Source organism: Lingula anatina, unplaced genomic scaffold (genome assembly GCF_051362555.1).
Source record: "Lingula anatina isolate TDL-2025a unplaced genomic scaffold, LinAna3.0 unanchor82, whole genome shotgun sequence".
NCBI classification, from domain to species: domain Eukaryota; kingdom Metazoa; phylum Brachiopoda; class Lingulata; order Lingulida; family Lingulidae; genus Lingula; species Lingula anatina.
The window spans coordinates 4,782,952-4,793,738 of record NW_028257603.1 but is presented as its reverse complement, the minus strand read 5'-3'; the positions used below and the strand labels follow the sequence as shown (position 1 = coordinate 4,793,738).

At 36.8% G+C, this 10,787-nt stretch overlaps 2 long non-coding RNA genes across 2 annotated transcripts; both read left to right on the top strand.

Annotated features, from left to right (window-relative positions):
* The first annotated feature begins 335 nt into the window (after positions 1-335).
* On the top strand, positions 336-3,383 carry LOC147759256 (uncharacterized). The gene is made up of 2 exons (XR_015331670.1): positions 336-2,610; positions 3,254-3,383. It is a non-coding gene; the product is annotated as an uncharacterized LOC147759256 (long non-coding RNA).
* A 1,078-nt stretch (positions 3,384-4,461) lies between these two features.
* LOC147759255 (uncharacterized) lies at positions 4,462-7,270 on the top strand. Its single transcript, XR_015331650.1, has 2 exons — positions 4,462-4,804; positions 5,035-7,270. It is a non-coding gene; the product is annotated as an uncharacterized LOC147759255 (long non-coding RNA).
* Positions 7,271-10,787: the final 3,517 nt, after the last annotated feature.

The window sequence follows — 10,787 nt, the reverse complement described above, 5'->3', positions numbered from 1 at the left end:
AGAAATTCATACCCGTGAAAAGTAGGTTAAGAACCAATTTAAGTTTTTGGGAAGAAGTAGGGTATTCATTTTTTATTCTAGACTTGATAAAAATGGTTATAAATTTCCGTTTATAGCAACACCCTGTGGGATGAGGAAAGATAACAGCTTTCACCATTGAAAAATAAGTTTTTTGTTAAAAAGCTATTCTTGAATTGAAAAAGATGCCTTTGATTAAAAGGTGTAGCAAACAACCAATTGTTGATAACCCTTAAACAGAAGCAGTGCATAGCAGTGAAAAAATAGATTGATTTTAGATGTACGAGAAGTAAACAAACATGTCTGTAAGCAGTCTGGTAGTTACGGACATTTGAGAACGGCTCTTATGTTTATGAATCTGTGTGGTTGGTTGATTAAATTTGATTCAGCTAATCAACATCTAGATATCTATTATCCTCATACGGATTATTGAGGTTTTTCATGGAAAATTCAAGATCAGCAGATTTATTTTTGATTCTTAGTTCTTCCATTTGGGTTATCATTAGCACTTAATATTTTTTTCAAAATTGACTTGGCAATTAATCAAAGAATGGTTCGATGTAATTGGATGACGGTCTGTGGTACTGCAGTAACATAGATAGATTGGAGCATCAGGGTGCTGAGATCAAAGATGATATTGCTAAGTCAGGTTTTATGTAAATATATGAGAATACTATTTGGTCGTAGGTACAGAGTCTGGCATTTATAGGCATCGAAATAGATATTAGTATTGGGGAAATCAAAGTTCTTGATATTAGATTAGCAAGTGCTAAGAGATCTGACATTATATTCGCACGAAAGTGAGCAAAGGTCTGGCTATGTCGGTCGGATTATACTATGTCTCATGTGTTGGGAAGTGTAACGCAACTAATGACAAATTATATTAGCATGGTTATTTCAAGTGCTTTTTCTTAGAATCAGAAAATGTGTGTGAAAGCATGCAGTCAAATTAGACCTTGGTGTAGTAAATCAGAATTTTACAGTTTTCACCTCAGTGCAATAAGGTAGTTTATTCTGATGCTAGTAGTACTGGGTTTGGAGGATATTGTGTGGAGACACCTAAAAGGGTGTGTTGCGGGGAATGGTCAGCTGACGAAGCGACGGAGAGCTCTACTTACAGAGAACTGATAGCTGTTTTCAGGGTCCTGTTCTCCATGGCAAACACGTTGAGTGTTTTGAGATTGAAGTGGTTTTCTGATAGCAAAGATGTTGTAAACATTAAAGAAAAAAGTAGCATGAGGAGTAAATTACAACCTATTATTTTAGATGTTTTTCTTCTAATGGAGTTATTCAATAGAAATGAAAGGATACTGAGAGAAGAGAATACCCATGCAGATTATATAAGTAGAAGTGTGGATGTTGACAATTGGGGTATTTCTAAAGAATTATTCTCACATTTTGATAAGATATGGGGTCCTCATGAAGTGGATTGGTTTACGTCCTGCTACAATGCTTAAGTACATATTTTTACTCTAGATTTTAGAATTCAGGAACAGTGAATGGGACACGCGTCATTTACGGATCTATCCTGGTCCTCAGATCAAATTCAGTCTCTTATTTCTACCAATGAGTTACAACAGACTCCTTGTTTCTATATTGTTTCCGACAGACTGTTCTGGTCCTTCACCTGTAAATATCCATCATGACGTAATCAAATGTGGCACCGAAACGTGCCCTTGGCTGACTCTGTTATGGTCTCAAAATTTTTGAAGCTTTAAGCTTTTAGATGCTACCTAGTTTCTTATTGAAAAGTCGAGATATAGAGGTGGCAATTGGCTTTTGATAAATCGGGTTAAATCGTATTTATGCCCAGTAAAAGTTCTTGAAAATATTTAGATTTCATTGGTAGGCCTCGATCCTAGCTACAGCTTTTCAAATTTACATGGCCTATTTTAAATATAATATCGTTGAGTTACAATGACAGTTATGTATGAAAATTGTATAACGACGAGGGGGAGTATCGGTGCGCGTACAACAGTAATTTATGAATACATTTTACAGTATTATGGAATATACATGTATATTAGCGCCCGTGGTCTTATTGATCAATTAATGTGTGAATGAATAAGTCAAATCCACATGTACATCTGGGGCGGATCCAGGATTTTTTGGAAGGGTGGTGGTGTTTTTTTTTACGGATTGACAAGGCCTCGGAGTTCAAGGCCGACCCTCACCCCTTTGGAGTTATGTTTGGGGCACGCTCGAGGGCCACGAAAAAGGGTGTTTTAGAGGGAAAATATCTCCATTTGATACGGTTTATAACTATTATTCAGCTATAGATTTTGGGTGTAATTTTTTTATCAGAAATCGAAGGGAGGAGGGGGTCTGGATCCCCCCTGACACCCCCTCTTTATCCGCCATGTACATGTATTAGACCGTGAACATTCGTGAACAGTTTCAACCACAGTCCCTCGCCTGAAATGAGCCATGCCTGTCTGTAATTTGCATAACAATTACTTGATCATCGTAGTGCGAGCTGTATTTCCGAATGCTCAGTAGGCAGTAGGACACAGCTAGGTGAAGACGCAATGTTCCACGTGCGGGTGCAGTCGCAACGCAGTCGTATGAGGCGTAGAAGCAAATGCATGTTTCGTAAGTAGCACTTTTTCTTCAGTATCGTATGTCAGTTGATAGAAAGAGAGTAGAAAAATGCAAAGAAATTTGCGACGAGTATTTACGGGTATGTTACTACTCTTTGTTGTCGCTGTCGCCTGTCGTTTCTGTTATGCCACTCAAAATATTATTTAGCAAATTAGTAAATGGGCATATTACCACAAAGATCACGGACATATTTACATGATGGTACCGTACTTGTCACAGTTCCGAGCTTTTGATCCTAAGACAAGCGTGCCCCATGAACGATAGTCAGTTTTAGTAGGTTTGTTAATTTTATTATACATGTACCTGTAAAATGCTTGTAAGCAGTGTTGAAACACAGGGAAATGATTTATTCTAAAGCGAAATATGGTTCCCAAACGCGTGATGCAAAGCGATTTTAGATATTACAACTTTATATAGTAGGTAAAATGAATAAAAAGTGATAACCTACACAAACTAGAGGAGTGTTTTCAATATTTATTTTATTTCAAAGCAAGATATCTGAAATATCTTTATTACTAACTTCAGGTCTTAAATGTGGCGTTAGGCAACATAGAATCGATTGCTTTTTTGGGGTGCTATCTGAGCCTGAACTATGGACAAGTCAGATATTGTTAACATTACCTTCTTATTTCAGAAGTCCACTGAGATACTGAGAACTGCACGGCACCTGGCTGCTAGCAACCAAGCCTGTCATTCACCCTCTGGAACCCTACGCACATCCATGCATCTTTTGTTTTAAAATTGAATAAATACGTTTGTCATTCCTTGTTTTCTTATTCACTTCCAAATGAAATGATGATAAAATATTAATAATAATAATAATAGAGGGTTAGGGGTAAAATTGTAAAGATATTATTGTTTGAGCACTTGCAAATTAAATCTGCTAAAACTGATCTGTAAGCATTGTGTTTGGGATTGATGATTTCTCCAGTAACAGAGGATGTCGTAAATCGAAAGGATTAAAAGTTTTGTTAAAATGCCCAGTATTTTGTAAATAATTGAAAGCATTTTAAGAATACATCTACAGGATTTCCAACAGCCCACATTTATAAATACAATTTGTATGAATTTACGATATTGCTTTTTTAAAAATCTGTCCTACATTTTTTATAGTGAGACGGGTTTTTTAATATCTATTTATAAATTAGTTCATCCTCCCAGATAAAATTTTCTTAATTTAATATAAGTCCATATTCTAAGGGTTTTGGTTTGCTAGAGAAAATTGTTTCAAATTGCACGACCTTCTCATCAGACGAACGCTTCAATTTTAAATTAAAACGGAAATATAAGAGATCTTGACACACTTTTGAAATGGGAACAATGAAATTTGCTCCTCCACCCAAAACTTAGAACTGCATATTCTGATATGTTTGAAAATGTCTCATTAAAATCATAATTAAAATAAATTGATCCTTTGATATAAAGAAATGGACTCGCCCCACCTGTCACCCCTCAAATCGAATGGACTTGTCCCACCTGTCACCCCTCAGATGAAATGGACTCGCCCCACCTGTCACCCCTCAAATCGAATGGACTCGCCCCACCTGTCACCCCTCAAATCGAATGGACTCGTCCCACCTGTCACCCCTCAAATGGAATGGACTCGCCCCACCTGTCACCCCTCAAATCGAATGGACTCGCCCCTCCTGTCACCCCTCAAATGGAATGGACTCGTCCCACCTGTCATCCCTCAGATGGAATGGACTCGCCCCACCTGTCACCCCTAAGATGAAATGGACTCGTCCCACCTGTCACCCCTCAGATGGAATGGACTCGCCCCACCTGTCACCCCTCAGATGAAATGGACTCGCCCCACCTGTCACCCCTCAGATGGAATGGACTCGCCCCACCTGTCACCCCTCAGATGGAATGGACTCGCCCCACCTGTCACCCCTCAGATGAAATGGACTCGCCCCACCTGTCACCCCCTCAAATTAAATGGACTCGTCCCACCTGTCACCCCTCAAATGGAATGGACTCGTCCCACCTGTCACCCCTCAAATCGAATGGACTCGACCCACTTGAAAACTTTCAATGCAGGTCAGTGGTGGGTGTAAGGGTATCACGTGATTTTCGGGAGCCAATGAAAAAAGCAGGAATTTTACACTCCGTTATAGGTAAACAAAATGGCACGTTCGACGCACCGGGGAGGATCGTTTATTTAGGAGGCATGCACATAAATTTGGTGGGTATTTTAAAAGCATTTTACTATTTACAACGATCAGTACCATCTCAACTTAACTCATGTGAAGTGATTTTCAAGTGTTTGGTCTGTTTATGTTTTTATGACAATTTAAACTAGGCATAGCTTCATATGTAGTTTGACAATTGTAAACTGAATTTTTCTCACCACAAGCCTTCTTTCAAGTGAAATATCTCGAAAAGCACTCGGACGATTTTTTTCCAACTTTTCAGTAATGTTGCTCATTTATTTGTCGACAAAAAGTGCCGATGGCACCCGATGGCACCCCTGGATCTTTGGAGTTATAGACGGTATAATCCTTCATACCCAATTACGACCATTTTTGTAGGAATGCGTCTTTATAATGTTAAACTCCCTCATTAAAAAGCATATATCTGAAAAAGTAAACGGTAGATTTTTTCCAAATCTTAATCTGACGTTTTTCGTGTACCTTTTTACATAATATGTAGCCTGCAACTGACAGCACCCCTGGGTCTTGGGATATATAGACAATGCAGTGCCATGGCAAATTACGGCCATTTTTGTTTGAGTGAATTTTGGATCACGCAGACCCCGTCTTTCAAATCAAATATCTGAAAAAGCAGTCGGACAATTATTTTCAAAATTGTCAGAAATGTTGCTTAGATATTGGTTAGCAAAAAGAGCCTATGGCACCCAATGGCACCCCAGGATCTTGAGAATTATAGGCTGTATATAGTGCATGCCAAAGTACTGTTTTGGTTATCCCACAGCCAGCATTTATAACAACAGCATAATTGCACTTGTATATCACTTACATGCTTGTCTGTATTTTAAAGCATAATGTGCAATCTGATCACTATACAAGCACATTCCTACAACTGTTGAAGGGCTAGTCATGGTATTAGTCAGTTACAACTACTTGTCATTCACTGTGTATGATGTACAAGAGCCTATTATATCTCAACTGTAGCTCCATATAATAGCACTCTTTTATGCCACATACGGTAATTAGTACCACCAGCGTGTACGCTGGCGGTACTCATGGTTTTAGTCCCGACCCGTCTCGTCCGGCTCCGCCGGCTCCGTTGGCTCCGCCGGCTCCGCCGGCTCCGTAAGCTCCGCCGGCTCCGCGTACTGACGCCGGATACAAGTCACCGTTACCGCTTCTCCTCCTAGACCGCAATGACCCCTGTCCCCATCTCTTGGATTTAGGTCACATATAACCTCAACTTGAACCCCCAGATTTTTTGTCTCAGTCGGTGCATTAACCTGGGCGTGACGCTTGTTGAAATGCACCCTTGTCAAAATTTTTGAAAATTCAATGCCAATCATCTACCCTACGGAAGGAATTATGGGAAAAATTTCTACAGACGGCTTTCCAAAAGTCATATGTGTAGATTTCAAATATGCCCTTGGATTTGACCTTTGACCTTTATTTCAAGGTCAAACAGGCCAAAATTTTCAAAAAAAATGAAATTTTTTACAAAAAAAATATTATTTGCACTGTTATTCAGACACTACACAGACTTAACCAATAATATTATTGGAAAGTGTTACCCTTTGGGTCATCTTTCATCTCCGTGAATTTAGGGTCAATCGGTGCATTTTCACGGGAGAAGCGGCCATAAGATACGGAAACTGAAAACTGTCTCTAATTCGGGAACCGTTAATGCTAGCGACCCGTTCTTTTTTGCATTTTGTAGAGCATGTAAAGCCCAACATTGCATGTGTCTCCGTTTTTTTGTATTTCATACGGTTTTCGTGTTATGCTGTATTAAAAAGTACATTGTGGTGGCACATTATTGTAACTCAGAATTGTAACATTATATCTCCAAAACTGGCAGAGATAGGTCAATAGTTACTATTAAAGTTGAATAGGAAGTCACTTACTGGCAATTTAACAGTGACCATAAAATTGACCTTTGACCTACTTTTCACCATGAATTGAACTTTGCAAATTTTCGTTCCCTTTTATCACCAAAACTGGCAGAGATAGGTTCATAGTTACTATTGAACTTGAATAGGAAGTCATATACTGGCAATTTACTGTGACCTTAAATTTGACCTTTGACCTATTTTTGAACTGAACTTTGCAAATTTTTGTTCCCTTTTATCTCCAAAACTGGCAAAGATACGCCCATAGTTACTATTGAATTTGAATAGAAAGTCAGAGGCAATTTACTGTGACCTTTAAATTGACCTTTGACCTTCTTTTCACCATGAACTGAACTTTGCAAATTTTCATTCCCTTTTATCTCCAAAACTGGCAGAGATAGGTCCATAGTTACTATTGAACTTAAGTAGTAAGTCATATACTTGCAATTTACTGTGACCTTAAAATTGACCTTTGACCATCTTTTTACTATGAACTGAACTTTGCAAATTTTCTTTCTCCTTTATCTCTAAAACTGACAGAGATAGGTCCATAGTTACTATTGAACTTGAATAGGAAGTAATACACTAGCAATCTGTGACCTTGAAATTGACCTTTGACCTACTTCTTATGATGAACTGCTTTTTGCATGTTTTCAGGCCTTTAAATCTGCAAAATTGGCAAAGAAATGCCCATGGTTGCTATTGAACTTGAATAGAAATTCATAAACTATGATATTGAAATTGACCTTTGACCTACTTTTTCACCATGAACTGAGCTTTGCATATTTTCTTGCCTCTCATATCTTTAAAACTAGCAGAGATGTACCCCTTGTTGCCCCTAGGTTTTCTCTTTTGTCAGCATATATGCACCATTAACAACACTTTTCAAGGAAAACCAATAGGCCTTTTGTCTAGAGAATACAGGAGTGATCAAGGGTAGGAAAATGCAAGTCAATTCGAAAATCTGCTTGATTGTACCATTTTTAGTTATATTTTTTTGCATATTTTGAGAACTCTTATTGATTGCATCTTATAGAGCTTGTCAAGCACAAGACTGGTGATGGTGTCCCTTTTTGGAAGGGGGGGGTCCATACGAATGCGCTTACTCCAGCTGGTGGTACAATATCCGGAGGCGGTATCGCCTCTCTGATCCTCTAGTTGGCTCAAGTACATATCAAATAAACATTTTTTTTAAATACTGATGATAAGTCTCATATCTTTTTCAGCATGGACTACAATTTTTATTTTTGAAATGCTGTGCACTATAAAGGTGAGAAGTAATTCATCGGAATACCATAGTTGTAAACTTGTGACTTATGTTTCCATTGCTCATCTATTTCGTTAACATTGACAAAAACATGTTCTGTGTTTGTTTTGCCTAAACTTTCATTTTAATCTTACTATCATAAAAATTGAAATCATATTTAAGTATAATGGTAACAGGTTACCTAAAAAGTTGAAGCCTTATCCAGTTAAATAATAATAATATCAAATATAAAACATTTACTGCTTTTTAATTTCAGGGAATGGAAACAGCTTATAACCTCATAATGGGATACCGCCTATGGATTGTAGCTGAAATTAGAGACTTGAGATAACAGGAATGATGTTTGTTATTTCCAAAATCTGTGCCTTCATGGAGTGTGACATTGTAATAAACATGATTGCTTTTTAATTACTCAGTCATCAAATGTTAAATTAGTAGTTTGTCACAATATCAAATATTGTATTATCTGCATAGAGAATTCCCCTCATCTTTTGTAAGTTAAGTTTTGATTAATTAAGTAAAGTGAGTAGTAAGACTAATGAACTTGGAGAAAATTAAATACTGCAGATCTTGGAAAAACTTCGTTTATTGTGATTTCTGTCAGATATGAGGATTTGTAAATGTTGATAATACATTACATTTTCTGTCTCTTATTATATGCATTTACCATGATTTCTCACTCTGAGTAATGTACGCATCTGGCAAACTAACTTGAAATTCAAGGCATATTTTATAGTTTTAAAAAAAGTGATATTAAAATCTGACCAAGACGAATTTAAAGTAATCTGAATTCTATCAGGATTTCAGTCTTGCCTGTGCATGTATGTATTTGTAGGTTGTCACCCTTTTAAATCATTTAAAAAGTATTATTATATTATTTCAATATCTTGTGAATATTTAAATGAGTTATAAAATTTATAAGAAAAATGTAAGAAATAAAATATACTGTTAATTATGTTTTTATGAAATATGTGAAATAAAAAGTTTATAATCATATCAAAGTTCTTCCATTTGTTTATGATAATTTTGTCATTTTACATTTTCTTTGCCTTAAACTTTGGTCAAGCTTACTTTCCACAAAAAAAAAAAAAAAAAAAAAAAAAAAAAAAAAAAAAAAAACTTTGTCACATGCCCTTTCTTATAGTTATCTGAATTATCAACTTGTCATAATTTACTATTTTAATTTCTAGAGTTAATTATTATTCTTATTCAAACAAGAAATTATCAATTATACACAGAAAAATTAAAGTCAATAACAAATGAACACTGCCAGCAAATTTTACTCTGCCCAAGCTACAGTCACTACAGGTATATAGGATAGTAGGCCTACACACTGACAGAGATTTGATACCTATGCCACGGTGACATTTTACAACTCTACTCGTCGGTTTGTTGATCATAAATTGCACATTTTTTCAAGTGTTTCATTATTAGTTTGTAGCATCCATATTTATATTTATATACATTTATACATAATGAAACAAAGTCGGCGTAACGTTACGCAAATGCCCCAATAAACAATGCATCGCACACAGTTGCGCCAACGCTTTACTGGACGAAGACGCAGGAAGACGTCGCCGGGAGCTCACTTTCGATGTTCACTCTTCGACAGCAAAACGTCAAATGACTGACGTGCATGCGCATCTTTTGACGTATCACGTGATACCCTTCCAACCACCACTGAATGCAGGTCGTCTTCTTACAGGGTCTAGCTATCCAGTGACCAACCAGGAGCATAGCTTGCACTGCGATGCGCGACTTTTTCTTATGCAAATTACAACTGGTACAGTGCATGGCACATTTGAGGAGTTGCTGTGGAAATTGGTCTCAAAGAACGGCGAAATTATGGAATATTATTTTACTATTGTGACAAGGCTATTACCCGCGTAGACCTATTTGTCACCATACATAATATTTTTCTAGGACAACTAGTTTATATTAAATCAAAAACTAAAAATAGCAATGAAGATAGGTATAACAAGTAAATGATGATGCTCATACATTCGGGGAGTAGCTTTGCGTAGGACGAAATATATTGTATTGTACGCCCCCCTGGCTGTCGATTGTAAGTAATACATGTAGACATAAACTGGCCCGCTCGAAGATTCTGCGGGTCCGTGGTCAAAGTTAAATAAAAATAACCATGATTAAGGGAAGTTATTGAAGTTATCAATTTAAGATTTTAGAGATACTAATAAATTTACCTTTTTTAACACTGGTCGTATTCACAAAAGATCGTAAACATTACAGAGAGAAGGAAAAGTACCCAAGAGAAGGGAGGGGGGGGGTGTGAAGGAGCGCAATGTGAAACAAATTAATATTATGTTCTTATTTATCTATTCAATTTCATAAATAATTTGTAAACTCTTCACTCTTGATTCAAATAAATAAAAAGCAACAATTAAAACTTGTAGTACTTGCCACAGAAGCCAAACTGAAGTAAAACATTTGAAATAGCAAAAAGACAAGTAAAAAAAATTAAATTCCCAAATTTTTAGAAACTAATAATCTTTCTTCGACAGTATCCTTAACATAACCGTCTTTTGTGTTTTCAGATCGCCATCTACCGTGTTTCTTAAACAGTCTGTCTTTAGTCCCTGCATTAGAATCCAGCATATGAAATCAAACAAACGGAAAGTACTCGGAGATCCTTCAAAGTGACTTCAGAACTCATAAAATTAGTAACCAATTGAGAAATGTGCTTAGCAGTTACAGGTTCCTTTTTGGTTACTCTATGATCTTTCCGTCTCTGAGATGCTTCCTTCACTGCAATAACGAATTTTGACTCGCAATTTCGGATTTTTCTTACAGTTGGCTGTACCATGAAACCATTTTAAAGTGTAAAAAGATGTCTAAACCGCA